At 41.3% G+C, this 18,338-nt stretch overlaps 1 protein-coding gene across 5 annotated transcripts in view; it reads left to right on the top strand.

Moving 5' to 3' along the window:
- The window catches only part of Kcnj16 (potassium inwardly-rectifying channel, subfamily J, member 16), a 60,746-nt gene that overhangs the window by 17,277 nt on the left and 25,131 nt on the right, over window positions 1-18,338 (top strand). The window contains exons 2-3 of one of the 5 annotated variants that reach the window (XM_087571236.1): window positions 1,620-2,417; window positions 7,388-7,552. The gene's annotated coding sequence lies outside the window, so the exon portion shown is untranslated. 5 annotated transcript variants of the gene reach the window in all.

Raw genomic sequence — 18,338 nt, forward strand, 5'->3', positions numbered from 1 at the left:
CCCCGCACCTGAGAGAGGTGCACGGTGAATGCGGTCTGGCATCTTTGCGTTTTGCCTGTCCAGAAGCGTTCCCACTCCCCAGTGTTGGGGAGAAATGCATAACCACAAACACAAATAAAACTTGCCAATTTATGCTTCTGATGCTTTCTTTCTGTCTGTCCATCTGTCCATCTGTCCATCTGTCTGTCTTTCTGATTCATCTTTTTGGATGTACAAGGGCATAGAATGGCTGTTAAATGCCAACCAGACTTCAGGTTTTGTGCTGTTTGCTAAGGGCCGTGTTATATCACTTGTGTGTTCGCTTTAATGGCGGGTAGTCCGTCACGTAAGCTGGGGGTGGTGAGCTAAACCACCTGGCTGCCTCCATTTTTGTTTTGGAGTTGAGCTGTGTAAAATTTAAGTAGTCGTTTTGTGATGACAGGCAAAAGGCGGAGTTGTATGTTTTGCTTGTTGTTCCGGCTCCCTACTGTTGGACAAGAAACAACGTTCTCAGTCCCTCCTGCCACATCACTTCGGTATTCCACTCCGTAGTACTCTAAAATGACTCGGGAAGGTAGTGTCCGAATTACTGGAGCATAAAACTACAGTGCTTCCATGACTTTGGTCGTCTACAACCCGAGGGCACACTGTTAAGTACGTTCAACTTGCTTGGAATGAGGGAAAATATTTAGCCATAAACAGGCTTCCAACTGCATGTAACAATTCTTTCTAATCTCTGTTTATTACATTTTTGTGTAGATAAAGAGATGAAAACTTGCTACTCCAATATTTATAGAGAACACACAGCTCTGAATGATTTGAATCTACACTTAACATTATAATCAACACAAAGGAGAATATGACACCACTGATGTGTTAACACTAGAAACACCTGTTCCTGCCCCTCTGGGTCCACTGCTACCTTCTGCCCTGCTGCTTTAATGGAAAAGACCTTGAGAGGGAAACTGGTTGAAGCCACTTCTGCCTGACCTCGCCTGGCTGGTTCACTGTACCCAAAGAATGCTGCCCCAACAGTTGCTCGAGCATTTAGCCTTTGGACTCCACTTAGAATGTAATCCCTTACTTTTCTACCTGTCAAAGAATCTGTGCTGGCGAAATGGGGCAGGCAATCTGGACTGAGCCTGTTTTGGCTGCCTGTGTGGAAAGGGTACTTGGAGAAAGTCTGATGGCAGTGATTTTGTAACTGAATGGGGAAATTGTTCTGAGGGTGCCCCCCCCCCTTTGAAGAAAATTCTACAGGCCTGAAAGCACCAAGATAAAGGGAAAGTTTATCCCCTCACAGGCCTTCAGTGACTAGGAAAGCAGATCATCCTTGTGGCTTGTTGGCTCAATGGAATTGGACACAAACATGTGAGAAATTGAGGTCAATGAAGCGCTAAGACTTTATTTCCCTGGGTAATTCTTTGTGCTGGCTTAAGCTCTGCCTTACAGCCCTATGTGCTAACCATATCGTGTAGTGGGAATGTTCACCTAACGTTTCAAAAAAAAAAAAAAACAATTTGTCTTCATTCTTAGGATTTTATACAAATGCCAGGAAATCTTATAGCCACCCACTCTTTTGACATTCTTTGACCCTTTGTAATGTCTTCATGTGTCTCTTTTTATTATTTTATTTTTAGGACAGGATCTCTGACACTATGCAGCTCTGGCTGGCTACAACATGTTATGTGCAGCATGCTGACCTAAAATTCATAGATATCTACCTGACTGTTGGGCAAAGCACCCATTAAGCACAGAATAAAAAGAAAACAACTATCAAATATGGTCAGAGTCACAGAAGTAAAGCCCAACTTTGTGGTAAAATAATATTAAATGGAAATACTTCTTTTCCTACCTTTGACTTAATTTTTTTTGAAAGAGCATAATTTTTCAGTAATTCTCACAGCTAACTGGATCTGATTGGCAGTCAAAGAACCATCTTCATTCCAGTGATAAACAACATGGAAGGACATGGACAGATGCTTCAGTCCTTCTTACGGGGAGAACAAAATACTCACTGGAGGAAATACAGGGACAAAGACTGGAGCAGGGACTAAAGGAAGAACCATCCAGAGACTGCCCCACCTGGGGACCCATCCCATATGCAGCCACCAAACCCAGTCACTATTCCTGATGCTAAGAAGTGCTTGCAGACAGGAGCCTGATATGGATGTCTCCTGAGAGGCTCTGCCAGAGCCCTACTGGTACAAATGAGGATGCTCACAGCTAAACATTGGACTGAGCACGGGGACCCTAATGGAGGAGTTAGAGACAGGACTGAAAGAGCTGAAGGGGTTTTCAAACCCGTAGGAAGAACAACAGTATCAATCAACCAGACACCCCAGAGCTCCCAGGGACTAAACCACCAACCAATGAGTACACACAGAGGGACCCATGACTCCAGCTGCATATGTAGCCGAGGATGCCAGGGTGTTGAGGTAGGAATGGGTGGGTGGGAGGGGGAGCATCCTCATAGAAGCAGGGCGAGGGAGGATGGGAGAGGGGGAAACCAGGAAAGGGGATAACGTATAAAATGTAGATACACAAAATACCTAATAAAAATGCAAAAAAGGAAAAGAAAATGGAGAATAAAAGGAACGCAGGATCAATCACAGAGGGAACAAGAAGCTTCCTCCTACTTAGTTCTCTTATAAGCAAAGAGAAAATTGTGATTTGGGTGCTGTTTTCTTTCCGTAACTTTCCACACAGCCAGCATTATGAAGCTTCCTCTATATTTTCCATCTGCCGCCTAAGGAGAAATAGCAATAGTGATATTTGCATTTGCTTAAGGCTTTGGAAAACGTCAAACTGTGTTTCTAGGAATGCTGCATGCAATACCTCATTCAAGCAAGTTTTGTTGGTCAAGACTGTATTGGGGAACCTAATTTTCACAGATGCCAAAGTAGACAGCAAGGGGACTAGAGAGGTTAGAGTATCACCAATATTTATGCGAGAGATAGGGTTCACGGGGATTAGTGTGTAAGTCGTAAGAAATTACAGAAGTCAGAAGAACTTGAGCTGGTCAGAGTCAGTAAAGGTGACACCACCTTGATGGGAAGAAAATGAGCTTCAAAGAATTGGACTGATGACAATTATTCAGTGCACAGATTTATTAGCAAAAAATGACCCAAACCAACAGCTATCTTAAATTGGAAATGGTAAGATAGATTTTCATAACCTTTGTGATTGAAATTGTTCAGTTGATAGATTTTTATGAGCCATAAGGTTTTCATGCTATGACCCTCCACAGGTTTTAAAACTTGGGTCTGTTTTACAGAAGTATTCTTGAAAGCAGCTGCAGACCAGACAATTTAATGATGAAATGTGGACATGGGAGAGTTCAAAAGCAGGAGCTACTGACTTTTAAATTTTGCATGGAGGGGTGGTAGAATTTGTCCTCAGCATCCCAAAGTCATGGAGCCGTTTGTTATAACAGATTTCTTAGGATCAGAAGATTAGACTGGAGAGATGGCCCAGTGGATAGAGTTTGCTGTGAAAGAACCACAAACCTTTGGGCAGATTCCTCCCCGCTCCCCTCCCTCACCACGATATAAAGCTTTCCCAAGCCTCCGAATTCATTTGCAACTTTTGCCAAAGAACAATAATACCTGCTTCTTCAGGACAGCAAGCTGGACGTAAATAACCACTGCTCACCTTGATTTGCATGGTTTTTGTCTATTTTCATAGTCTTTTATGCTTCTTGCACAGCAATATGTAAATGGAAGATTAGCTCTGACCAAGTAAGGAAATAAGTGGGAGTCGACTGGATGTCGGGTGTGGCATTGATGATTTTAAAAGGTTAGATAAATGGTTGGAACTGGGCCACCTTTGGAACAAGATTCCTGTGGACTAGCTGAGATCTGTGAGTATGTGGTGTCTATAGACTCGCTTGACTTTCTAGACATCTCAGCAAAGACTGAACTTCTGTGAGTTTTCTGCATGTGATATTATTTGACAGGCTATTTGTGGAACTACTCAAGAATAATAGGAACCCCCCCTGCAAATAATAACTTGGCTCCATTTCTAGTTTTAATAATATAATATTTGTACTCTTTGAGAACTTCACCCAACCTATCCGGGTCACATCCACGTTCTACTCCTTACCCCAACCTCTCTCAGGTCCATTTCTTCCCCTCTTAACTTCCATCCTCTAGATCTTTTTTTAAAAAATTGATCAATAGGAGAGTATCTCAAAGCAGATGGCCTTGCCCTCTGTCTTTTACACTCTTTGGGACCTCTCTCCACCATGCTTCCAGATTCGTAGGGATTGTGTTGTAAATGTAGTTAAGAGAGGAAGGTATTGCATGGTCAGTTCATGACCTGTTGTCATTTTCTATAATGATCTCCATCTGCAGAAAAAGAGAAGAGGACTACATTTATCTGTACACACCGAATAAATAATTTAGCATGCAATTAGAGATTACACTGTTTTGGGACTATGACAGTATTACCTAGGTCTCATGGCCTTGACATTCATGGGTATTTGATGAAGTTTAAAGGACCAGGCATGACTTCCTTCCTACTGGGTGAGTCCTAAGTCTAATTAGACAGCACTCGGCTCCTCCCAGGATATAAATGCTACTGTTATACTTTTTAGAATCTTTCCATATTGGTCACTGTTGTGGCTCATAGGTGGCACGGCTAGGTAGGATTATTGATTTATTTCTCCATTTCTGCATATAAGTTCGTACAGCACTGTGAACTCTAGCCCACAGGGAGGAGGATTCTAGGTCAGATTTAGAAAATTCCTCCAAGTCCTATGTTTGAAGTATGCGGTGTCTAGCAGTAGGGCTTACTTTCTTTTATGGGAAGGCACAAATACAACACCAATAATCTATTTAATTTGGGGGGGGGTTTCTTATCAAAACTCTAAAGGAGATTGGCTCTATTATTTTTTTAAAGAAGGTCTGATCTTTCATTATTAACTGAGAATTTTGTGGATGGCACTTATTAGATGACTTTGATTTCAGTCAATAACTCCTCTTTCTTGCAGTGTGCTACCATGCTGAGTCTTGTGCTTCTCATGTTAAAAATCGGATCGTGACCTCAGTGGATGGTATATGAAGTTTCTAAAGAAATAGAACATAGTCCATGCAAAACAGTGACCTCTGTTCTGATATGCAACACTTATTCAAATGAATGATAGCTGTTCCTATTCATATCATTATCATCAAATCAGAAGCCGTGTTTACATGTCCAAATGCCATATTTTTGAAATGACTCATCCAGTATTCAGAGTTGAGAACTGCTAAGACCTGAAACTTTCCATTAGCTGGATAATGTGTCAGGTTTTCTAAGGTATCAGACAAGACTGCTACAAGAAAATTTAAGTATTGAATGATCTATGGAGTATAAATTTGCTGTGCACACAATTTAGGCCATGAAGACCCTCAGCTATACTCAGAATTAAGTCTTGGGACCAGCACAGTTTGAGATCATGCTCTTGGGGTTTTGTTTGACTTGTCAGGCTTCTATTATTTGAGAAAATGACAGGTAATATGACAGGTTGGGATATTTAGATATTAGCTTTACATTTGGAATGGAGGCGACACTACTTTTGAAATATACTGTTCTAGGAGAATAGACAAGCACAGGCAATCAGTATCATGCATGTCCTGATGCACAAAACATTATCTATTCTGCAGCAATTTAACAGATCATCATATTCCTCAGAATGCTCATCTTGAAGACATGACTGACGCATGCACGTTTAAGTTCTGAATAAAACAAAGGAAGCATTCTTGAGTATTTCATATGTGTTTTCTTCAACTCCAGACACAAATAGCTATTCGATCTTAAAAGAGACATGACCTCACCTGGGAGGAGGAGGTGGAGTTATTGCCTTTTTACTCAATTACAGTTTCCCCACAAAGGACAGCTTCAACCACAGTGCTTTTCTTTGATTGAGCTCATGCCTCTTCTCTAACACCAGAGGCATGCGCTTAGGGGTCTTTAGCAAGCATTTTTGGAACAGATAGTTTGTGGGAGCTTTGTCATTCTTGTCGCAAAGGCTATTTTCCGGCCAATCTGGAAAATGAAAATGGAATGAGTGAGCTATTAAAAGTCTCTAATCTGAAAGTGTTCATTTAGTCTGGGTGGGGTTTCCACAAAGTGGGAGGCACAATGGTGATGGGGAGGGGAACACCCGGAATCTGACTAAATGCAGAGCACCAAAGGAGGATCGTGGACTGGACTTTGCAACTTTCCAAAATTGTTTTCTTCAAGTGCGCTCCCTTCTCTTTAAACCTCTGCCTTTCTTACGTCTATTCGATATCCTTCCTACAATAGCATAATACTGTGTATGAACTTCCTGTTCCTCAGCCTGTGGGTCGGTTGGCCTCCTCTTCCTTTCGGACCACAGACAAACCTATATCTGAAATCTGATATTTCAGAACTACACATAGGTATAGCCAACTGAAGACAGGACAAACCCTAATTTATTCAATGTTGTTTGTTCTGCATTGAACCCGCTACGTTTCAAGACTCTCGTCTTGAAATGGCTCTGTTGTATATATGGTCAACCAGGTTTCATGGAATTATCTAGACTCTCATGACATCCTCTACTCTCTGCTTGCCCACTGCCTTTCCCTTCTGCCTCCTTTCCCTCTGGATTTCTGATTGCTGTGGAATCCATAGCTGACTTGCAAGCATCTTCAGAATTTACCCCTCTGGAGCTATGTAATATTCTCCTTACTCATATCTCCATCTCTTGTGTAGTCAGCTTAATCACTCCTCTAGACCCACGACTTTCAATGTAACGTTAATCTTTTGTACTTTACCTTTGGGGCCAGAGAGACGCTAGACTCAGTGGACTTCCTGGTGTGAAAGCATGAGAAGGGATCCCTGGGACCCACAGAAAAAGTAAATGATGAGGTCTCTAACACAGTGCTAGTTGGGGAAAATGGAGAGATAGGTGAATTCCTATTGCTCATTGGACAAGCAGCCAGGTTAACTGTCTCAGAAAATAAGGAGGAAAACAATTGAGGACGATCCCTGATGTTGACCTCTGGCGTCAGTGCACATAAGTTCTCACCACCACAGAAATGTGTACATATATCAACCTCCCTTGCTTCTTGCATATGCACGCATGCACGCGTGTGCGCACACACACACACAGATACACACACACATACACACACAAAGAGAGAGAGAGAGAGAGAGAGAGAGAGAGAGAGACTTTATCACAATGCTCTTAAGATTGCCCTAGTCTCTTGATCAAAGCCTTTCATTCCTTGTAAGACTAATCTTAGCAGTTCAAGATGATTTACCAGTGACTGCTCACCACCTCAGCTCTCTGTGATATTTCCCCCATGAACTGACCTAGAGATGAAACCAAATAGGCGTGCTTCTTTTGCCCGCTGATTCCTTTTCAGGGCTCACGCCATTTGTCTCTATCATTTCCGTTCAGGATGAAGGGTGTGAATTGCACCCTTGGGAAAGCGTGACTCAACAAGCAGCTACTGGGGAGTGGATACACGGGCAAGCAAAAGCTTCTACATCCACGGCTTTTGAGAATGGAGGAGCCTACTCCAGAGTGGAAAAGACTGGGCATAAAAAAAATAATAATAATAAGGTTAGTCATAAGGAGACATTTAAGTTCAATGTGTATGGATTTTTCATAACTCATGATAAGGGCTTGAGCATTAACTGGATTTTAGGGAGACATTTTAAGACATTACGATCAATCATGAGTCTGTGTTTGTGGTATCACTTTTTGCTAGATGAGCTTTTTGCAAGTATATCCAGTTCTTGTTAAATTTCATTTCTTCTTTTCTCCCCCAACCCTTAGTATAAACAAAACAGCCGTTTAGTTACACCTAGTGCAATAAGCCATTCTGTAGACCTGCAACTTGTCTTTGTCCCTCTTACCTTTCATTAGTATCCCAACAGCTGGGGATTCCAAGAGCGTGCTACTGTGCTCGGATTTCATTCTAGTTTAAGGCGCACCCTCAAGAATTTAAGACAAACTGAGCCCTCAGCTCACCAGACCCAATTCAGATCTCTTACCAGCACTTGCCCTAACCTGAGATCTCACATGTTTACCTTAAAACCAGCCACGATTGCAATATACACAAGACAGATACTGAAAGATTTGTGACTGGCCATGACTCGAATATTCATTCCACAGAAATTGGAAACTTTACCAATCAGCCTAGAGTTGTGTGTGGCTCAGCTGTAGAACCACCCACCATTTGGTTGGGCTGACCAAGACCTTGAGCTCTGTTGTAAATGTGGCCCTAGCCACAGCTCATGAATAAATTGACCATATAACCAACAGTTCTGGGTGGTACCCATTTCCCTAGTGACTTGGGACCATAACATATATCTTATTTAATCTCAGTAACAGATTAAATGATGACTATGGATGTCTGTGTTAGAAGGTAAGCTATGACTATGAAACTCTCGTTTTCATTCAGCCAAGGAGCCAGCTCTTGGAAGTCTCGAGAGACTTGTTTTGCAGGAATTTGGGGACACTGAATACCGGAAAGTCAGTAAAGGCTATAAGAAGTCACACTTTTTATCAGAGTCTGAGGAAGGACGTCCTCTTTAATCATGTAGAGTCATCATAAAGCAAGAATTGAACATACGTGTACCACTGAGATCCTGGTCTATGAAAACTATATAAATCAAACATGCAGAGGAGGCTCAGAGGATAAATTCTTCCATTAACATTCTCATGATTCCTATGATATTTTGAATAATCTCAGGTTACCCCTTGATCTGCCATTCTGTCCGTTCTCAGAATACTTTGCCTAATACTTTCTGTGTTTGGCAGTGAGGAATACCAGCCAGCTGTTTAGAAAAAAAATTATGTAATTTCTTAAGTAAAAGATCTAACCAGAAGTACGTGGGGGCACTTCTGTATTCTGTTCTAAAATTAAATGTTGTCCTTCATCTGAAAGGAAGTAAACATTTCGCCAATGTCCTATGCATGCTTTCAGAGGCCAAAATCTCTCAGGATAACATAGCACAGCCTGGTCAAAGGAAAGGAAATGTATCAGGAAAGAGAAACAGGCTTGAGGATCTTAAGCAGAGGGAAAGAGGTCTGGGAAGGGCGCACTGTTTACTGATGGGAACTTTAACCACTTCCTCCATATCCTAGGGTAGCCCGGAAGCTAGAATAACAGGAAGTTCTCAGGCAGGCAAAACATGGCACCTGCGCAGTTTGTTTCAGTCAGTCAGGAGGAACCTTTCAGCAAGGACTAAGACTGTGTGAACGTCAAGAACGTAAGCATTTTCGCTGGATGTTGAAATCGGGCTAAAGTTAACATTTCTGTCCATTATCCGCACAAACGTGGCACTGTGCATCAGTAGAGGGATTTTGATCTTACTCAGTTTTCTTCAAGAGGGGAGCCACTGAAAGTTTGATTATGCTCTAGACTCTCTCTTTTTTTAAAAACTTTTTAAAAATTAATTAATTAATTCCAGATTTTATTCCCCAGTCCATCCCCCACCCTCCCGGACAGCTTATACCCCCCACCCCACCTCCGTGTCTCTACAAGGATGTCCCCACCTCGCCCACTCCACTAGACCTCAAAATTTCCGGGGGTCTCCAGTCTCTCGAGGGTTAGGTGCACCTAATCCTCTGTCTCTTTCTTTTCTTCTTTCTTTTTTGAAGGAGCGTTACCAGGGTCGGAGGATGGACAAGGGAGGCCTGGGAAGTGAGTGTGATCAGGTGCATGATGTGAAATTCCCAGAAAATTAATAAGAATATTATGTTGGAGAAAATGTACCAAAATATAGGTTTGGGGTCTAGGTCAATTGGTAGACATCATGCTGGCTTACTATGAATGAAGCCCCGAGTTCTATTGCTAGGTCTACATAAACCCAGAATGGCGATGCACTAGGGCTGTGAAGGCAGGAGGATTAGAAGTGTAAGGCATTTTTTTTAAAGCAAGTTTAAGATCATCCAAGTCTCCACAGCAAGTTTGAGTCCAGCCTGCTGTGTGAGACCTTATCTCAAAGGAAGCAAAAATTGCTTTGAAAATAGAATTACTTTATACAAATTGTGTAGTTTTTGTAGCATTACCAGAGGCATAATTGGCAGTATTTTCAAGATCGATGTGTTTCATTTGCACAGCTTCAGTTACATATACCTGATACTTGTCTGCCCATTCCTTCTGCCGTGTAGGTTTTTTTGAGTTCATCCCTGTTTCCTGTCAATCTTTGCACTACAGAAAAAAATTAAACCCACTCACCCCACCACCCACACACCCACACCCACACCCACAGACCCTCTTGTAGGAATTTTTCTCCCTAGACTTTCCATTAGAATAATTTCACAATGATTCTGATAGCATTTACTTTGTCTGCTACTATTTTAACTATTTTGCAAATATTACTTCATTTACTTTTACTAAAAGCTGTATGATATATATATATATATATATATAATTGGTTTGTCATGGTAAGTTAATTAAATGTATATATTTTAATCTCATTTTTAAAAAAGGGACCAGACCACTCTCACAGTAAATAACTGCAGCTATAGATCATTTTAATGCTGTATTTATTCAGATAGTTACTCTGACCTTTGACAAATAGGCATTAAGCACCGACCTTATGTTAATGGATATTTTAAATGAGCATATGGCTTAGAAGATGATGATCAATTTGTACATCAATAATAGAATTATCTTAATGATAGTGAAAATTATGGAATTTATATTTTATCTTATTTTTACATGTATAAAAGAATCATTACTTAAGAAGTAATAATAGTATAGAAAGAATCATTGCTTCGGAAATAAGAACAGTATTTTAAGACGATATAGATCATTAAGAAAACATAGTGTGTGAGATTAATCACTAACTGCACAGTCATTTAAGCAGGTAGCTGAGAACATTAAACTCACTGGGAGATTCTAATGGTGGCTCTAATATCCATGTTGTATTTTTTCTCTAAGAATTTGCAAATGAAACCGTGAGGGTAAAACAATACCTTCTTATTTACCAAAAGATTTGGTTTTAAAACAAATGCTACACAAGAGTCAGGCCATCTACTTAATTAAGAAAGTTAGTCAATTGAAAACCTTTTCAGGCAAATCGTCACTTCTTTCCTAGGGTGGAAGGATCCTCCCCACGCCCCTAAGAAGCCATCAGCAGCGAATGTCTAGCTGGGAGAAATCGTTTTCTTTAGAGACGTCACCACTGGATGCTTATCCCTGCATCAACCCTCAATTCTAGCACATGCTCATGCACAATCCCAGTTAAACCCAGTGGGTCACAAAAACACGAAATAAGGAGGGCAGCTGATGGGAAGAAGAAAGGTTTCAGCAGGTGTGAGAGAGCAAGGCTGGGTATGTGCATTCTAACTGATAGACATGCGTCAAGTTACCAATAAATTAAAGACAAACAAATCTCTCTTTCTCAGAATAGCGAGTTACTCTCCTTTTTCCTACAGGGCTTTCTATCTTTCCCAGTTATCGACGGCGTCACACCATGTGAACACTTCTTGCCTCTTCTCGCTAATGCCTCCCACTCAGCACCCACTTGCTTGTCATTTAATCAGGGCCCTGCCTTCAGATTTATGACATTTTTCATTAAGGCCACCAATGATAAGCCTTCCTAAGAAATGCACACTGGACAGTAAGTAAGTGACTCATTCCTTCTTTTACCCCCAAAGGAAAGAAAGCAAAGAAAACAACCACAAATGAGAACAGTTTCCAGAGAACATTTAATGTCCTTGGAACTAATACAAAGGTTGTTGATAATTTCTCTAGGGTCACCTACCACCTCGGAACCCATGCGAGATGATGTTGGGCAAGAGGCTGTTTGCCTTTGGTATAGGGTTACATAGTCAGACAGGGTGTGTGTTTTCACAGAAAACTCTACTGTGACAGTGAGAGAGCCCACACATAAAAAGATCAGATTTGGATGAAGTTGTACCAGCCCTCAGATGTCAGCAGGAGAGGATTCAGCCTTCTGGGTCAATGCGATGTTTAGGGGGCAGCATGTGGCCACTTGGTAATTTGAGGGATTCTTGTCATTTAACAGGCTCCTAGAGCTGTGATCAAAGACTGTGTTGTAAATGAGCATAGAGAAAGGGTATTTCTCCTAGTTTCTTGTTTTCTGTCAGCCCCCATTGGCAGGCATCTCTACCATGAGTAGGCATGGGAACCAGTTAAAGAAAGTGTCGATTCAGTCAAGTAACGCTGAGAACTCTGGCTTTTGTCTGTACTGAATGTGGCCGGAAAGGCAAAACAGAAGGAGATTCTGCTGTGGGGTTTCTCATCTCCATGGTGGTAGGTGCTGGCAGCCTCAGAAGGGGAACTGGAAGAGCGCAGAGAAGAGATCATGAGGTGTATCTGCGCAGTCGTGTTGTAGATGAAAAGGCCCCAGGGTTGGGATCTGTAACTAAGGTAAGACCTTGCTGTCATGTACAAACTGATCTAAGCCTGGGCTGTTTGCTCATTTGTCTGTCTGTTCCTTTAAGTTTACTCTTTCAGCATAGAGGCTTTTGTTGGGTGCTTGCATCGTCCATGGCCTATGTAGTCATACTTTATTACTCCACAGTCTAATGGCTGGGATCCGTTGTTCTTTTCATATCATCACTAGGGAGGGCTGAAGCAAACACAACGAGAAAGCAAGTGCCATTTAGAGAATTCTTAAGAGAAGTAACATTCAGAGGAAGACAGAAAGGAGCGGCTTCATCAGTGGACTGCTAGTCTGGCTTATTGACGTGGCTGGTGTGGCAGAAGTGAATCTTTAATTTCCTTTGTCAGCAGGCAGGAGTAAAACAAAGCTGTGCTGTATGTCTTTGTCACCCTTCCACTGCCTCTAAGGGACAACAAAGCAAGAGGAAGGACGTGAAATTGTAAGACGGGTCACGCTTCTGCACTGCTTTGTTGTAACTACATCCCCCACCACTAAAAACGTGGGCACACATTATTATGAAATGTATGTTAAAATTAATTACCTGTAGGTCTTTAGTGAGGAGCAATGCCCCATTCCCTAAACATTGAAATATGCTTTAGAGATAAAAAAAATCACCAGGCTTTCTACTAATGTTTTTCTTCTATGAATTCTTTTATTTCAATTTTCATATCTGAGAGTTACTATGGAGTAAATGGCACTCAGGCTATCTTATGTCTATAAGTTTTCATTTCACTTGTAGAAAAGACATCCATCAGAAAGGATACAGTTTGACTGGGTGGAAATTCTAAGACCATGTAGGTTCAGGATCATGGATATGGCCATAAGTGTTTATTATTTATAGAGAACATGAGTCTTTGCCTTTCAAAAGTTCCATTTCCTTCTTCAATGCCTATGAGTCTTCAAGTCATGCTGAGAACTCACAAAAGGCTGAGACAGCATCTACAGAGCTTATGAAAGCTTACCATCCTATCATAATTGGCTGCCTATCAGCAGTGACCTTTCCAAGGTTTGCAGTTTCTAACCACCTCCTTCAGAAAAGCCTTTAACAGTATCTGTCCCTAGATAGTATATAACCTCTGTGGTATAGTACCTGGCACCTCAGGACCATAAACTACACAGAGATAACTGTTATTAGCTCCATTTTTTAGAGGAGGGAAATTCTGGTATAAAGAGTCTCTTGATTCAATGGTTAAACTCAGAGTGACATTCCAACAAATCGCTCAGGTCCGAGCAACTCCGTTTGTTATTTGAGAAAAATACCAGCCAATTGCAAATTTGTAATGGGGAAAGTGGGATAAAAGATAAAAAAACAGGAGGTAGTTCCAACAAAATGTCAACTGTGATGTGTTGCTGCCATGGATTTTGCTTTTTGATAGCTGCGTTCCACCCCTGTGCCTTACTCCGCTGATGAGCACAGTCTCTACAGTTAGTGATGCACCTAAGGTCAGAGACAGTATGGCCTGGCATGAGGAAGAAACAGGGTCAGGTGGATTTAGGGCCGGGCAAATTCTCTTCTGTGTATTGATGTAATAAAGATGAACCATTTTATATTCTGATCTCTTAAGTCGGGCCACATTAAGGCATCCATTACTGAATGAATCTAGCCGGGTGTCTTTCTCTATGCCTATCAGGTGGCTGTTTCAAATCAGCCCTTGTTCGACCCAAGTACTTAAGCTTAGTGTCTGATTTATAAACATTAAGAGGATCTCTGTTATTTCACAGATTTCATATTTTACAATTAGTTTTTTAGAGGGGCAAAATAATTAGCCTGGGTTGTAAGAAGTCAATGCTTATGATGAGATTCAGTTGGGAATCGGTCTGTTCCTTGGAACCGACTCTGAGTAAGTGAGGTGAAGACACTGTTTGGTTTGAGAAATGGCGTATTCGCTGTGTCAGATGATAAGAACACTTGGAGTCCCTCCCAGGGTATAGGTAAATAAAACAGGATTTTGCTCATTTACAAAAGGCAGTACTCCCAGCCTCGCAGGGCATCAGGGACTCCTGGAGTTCACAAGTTACTGACTGACCCAGAGTCATGTGTAGTTCTTGAGCGTTTCATATGACATTATGTTTGTTTTGTCCTGTTTAAGACAGTCTCCTTATACAACCATAGCTTAACTAGAACACTCGGTGTAGACTATACTGACCTTGAACTGTTAGCGACCTGTCTGCCTCTGTTTCCCAAGTACTGTGATAATTATTAGTATGTGCTACCAAGTATAGCATTCTAAGTTCTCCTTCATGATTGCTCAGAAGACCCCCAATCACATGCAAACTCTTTCTCATCCTACTGTTGATTTATTTTTGAGGTTTGAGCTGCAGGCAGATCACAAAATAAAAATGAATACAGCTCATCTAAGCCAAAAATGTCAGCAGTGATCAAGCACAAAGATAGCAAGCAGACACGAAAGGGGACAACTTTTCCTGTCCGTATGACAATAAAGCGCTTACTTCTCCTTTTAAATCAGAAGGTTCCAGTGCTTGGATCCTAATGAACTCATGGAGTTTTTGTGACACTGTTTCAGTTTTAATCTTCTTAGGCACCCACTCACCATTGTTCATCTCTAATACTGGAGTAAGTACCTCCTGTACTTGTTAACAAAAATGTTTAGCCTCTTACTGTTAAAAGAGAACTCCAGAGTTGTCTAGCCCAGCTCCTCACAAATGCAGGAAATTCCTCCACAAATCCTTTGATTACACAAATCTCAAACAAATAGTCCCAGCATGGTGTCTATTGTTGAAAACATTAGTGGCAAAACATTATTTGTTGATGTGGGTATTAAATCTGTAACCTTGCATACTCGGTAAGCAGTTCTTAGACTAAGCATCACGAAGCTGGGCCACCGTGTCTGTTGCATTAATATGTGGATTTGCCATTTCTATATGCAAGGTGCTGGCTGCTTGGAGCAAAGTCATGTTTTTGGTATCTCTGAAAATCTAGCTCGCCTTATATAGAGCTTAGTTGATATGTGTTAGGTAAAGTTTTCTTAGAAAACATAAGGAAAGGACTAAAGTGTCTCAATATATCATCTACAGATCAAAGAAAGACTTCCCTTCCGGTCTAGAAGGGTGAACCTATGAGGTTTCTGTAGTCACTTATAGGAACATGGGTGACTCAAAAGGCAGTTACACTACTGAGAGGTACCTTGAGCAACGGATGGTCAGCTGCTCTACCAAGAAAGCCCACCTCTTGGGTTGGGGATTTAGCTCAGTGGTAGAGCGCTTGCCTAGCAAGCGCAAGGCCCTGGGTTCGGTCCCCAGCTCCGAAAAAAAGAAAAAAGAAAAAAAAAAAAAAGAAAGCCCACCTCAGTCAATTGCCACATTGTCAACAGGGATCACTGGGGTCTGAAGGAGAGAGGCTGGTAGATGTCATGACCCTTCCTGCTCCTTCTGTAGGTTATGCCAATAACCTTGATCTTAAGAGGTATTTTGTGGGTGCCGATAGCCGCTCAACTCCAAGACAGCGATGGGCATCTCCAACCTAGAAAAAGCTGTTTTACGATGGTGCTTGACAAGGATTTTCAATACGAGAGTGTATATCTTCAGTGGTTTCTCCTTCACTAGTTCTTGTATTACTTCCTACCTTCATCTTTAAAGTCACAGAGGCCTGTCTTCAAAAACACAATACCGCCAGTATACCCTTATGTATAAAATATCTCCACCTAAACAACCTTGTAATTATTTTCACTGGAGATTCTTTGCTGATCAAAATCTATTCTTTTTCTTTCTCTGTTTGTTGAAGAGTTGCCTCGACTCTTCTGGCAAAGATGCTTCTTGTTCTCTCGATTTGCCTTTGTCTGTGTTTCACTGTTTGTTTGTTTGTTCTGTAGCTGGGTTTAATTCAGATGAGCAATTAGGGACTCTCTCCTTTAATTTCCTTGCCTGTGACCTCCAGCCCCTTCATTCGAGGCTGTTAGATCTCATGTATTGTTCTCTCAGCTCCTAGTTCTGAGCTGAGCTATTCCAAGACTCTTACCAGCAAGGCTCTGTAGCATATCTCGGGATCCAGCCAACATTCCTAGCAGTTAATTCTGTCCTGAACCTAAGCCTATGTTATAGGAATGGGTGTCTAAAGACAACTGAACAATAATTTCACCTCCAACAACTTCTTATCTTATAATAGCTTAAAGCGGTAGTGACATCACAGAAGGATGGATGTGTCTCAGTGGTAAAGTTCTTCATAGCACAAGTCTTAGGCAATGGAATGAGATGAGTTCCTTGTACTCCTTTTCTCTCCATAGTTTCTGTTGATACTGGAAAGATTACCAAGCCAGTTAAGCATCATTTCTGTATTGGAGGAAGAGGATGGTATTGATGCTGGTTCTCAGGATAATTGGGAAAAGTAAGCATATTCCTGGTCTGGTGTGCCTGACACTTTAGGTCTTCTCTGGCTGAGGATTGTGCCATTATTTCTGTATGGTCGTATGTGGAAATCCTAGACTCAACTTCATGCTTAGGACATGCGGTATGTAATGCTTGCTAGTCTTAATCTTCACCCTACGTGTAGTGAGTTCTCTAAATTCCTTAACTATAGGTTCTTCTTTCCTTGTCCATGAAGTTAATGAAAAGACCTGTCAGTTTTTGCTCCATACATTTTCCCCAAGAAGGTGCATGAATTTTCTGTCCTTCAAGATCTAAATTTTCTGTATGCCCAGTGAATATCCTTCAGTGTACAATGTCAAACTCTAGGGCATTGTCCTTCACTATGCTGGCCATTGTAACATCCATGAATTCAGATGCTTCTGATTTGTAACTCAGAAGATCATTACTCACTTCCCCTAACAAGAGAACTCCTTCCCCACTCCACTCTGCTGAGCTCTCTAGAACCACATGCAAGATTCTGTGAAGACTTTGTACCATAACCTGTGGTTGATCTGCATCAGCAGTGAATTCTTACAGACTCAGGTGGCTGTCTTCTTTCTATTCTCTTGAGAGACATTATCTTTGGAGAAGGTGGAAATGCCTGTCTTTAGGTTATAACCAAACCTCCAGTTTTATTTGTTAATTTTAATTGAGAAATAATGAACACACACACAAACTGTATACTGTAGAAAGGCAAAGTTTCCCATAAATTTTGTGATAAGAGCATTTAAAACCTATTTCTTGGCAAATTGAAACACTAAAACACATTGCTTATCATAGCCCCCACATTGTATGGTAGGTTCATAGACTAAATCCTTCTCTCTTAACTAAACTTTTGCGTGTGTATCATGTGCACATAGAGGTACATGTGTTTCTGATGGTGTTGCATATGTATGTGGAGGTCAACATCTGGTATCTCCCTCTACTGCTTTCCACATTTAACTCAAGGCAGCAGCTCTCAAGAAGCTAAGGCTTACCAAGTTGGCCAGGCTGACCAACCATGAGCTGCAGAAATCCACCTGTCTCTGGCTCCCAGGTCCTAGGGTTAGAGGTGTACACTGTTACTCCTGGCTTTTGTGTGTCAACCTTTTATGTTGGCACCAAGGAATGTATTGATTGAGACATCCAGCCAACCCCATTAAGTAATCTTTTGTGTCATTTGACCTACATAACCTCAGGAATTCTGTCTAATTTTGCCTGACACTATCTCCTCAGTTATCTGTTGTGGGGTAAATATCTTTTTATTTAAATGATGCTGGGCTGACACTGACAAAGAAGACCCTTTGATTTGGGGTCAGGCCTCAGTAACCCCATCTTTCTTGTATATAATAATTCTAAAACATTATTAAATGCCACTAGAAGGTATGCAATCACAATTTGAGAATGTCCTTGTTACAGAAAGTGGATGATCTTTTTAGTTTAGTGAAAATGGCCTTAGGCTATCCACAGAAAATCTTGAGATTATGTGGAGGAGGATTGAGTTGTTGACTGATGCTGAAACTCACAAGTAGACACCAAGGAACCAAAGGCTTGATAGCCCAGAGACCCTGGATAAAACTAAACATGACCAGCAAAGAAATGGTCAATGAAATTATTTCTAATGATATTCTGCTATGTTG

This window comes from Rattus norvegicus, chromosome 10 (genome assembly GCF_021556685.1).
Source record: "Rattus norvegicus strain SHRSP/BbbUtx chromosome 10, alternate assembly SHRSP_T2T, whole genome shotgun sequence".
Classification (NCBI taxonomy): domain Eukaryota; kingdom Metazoa; phylum Chordata; class Mammalia; order Rodentia; family Muridae; genus Rattus; species Rattus norvegicus.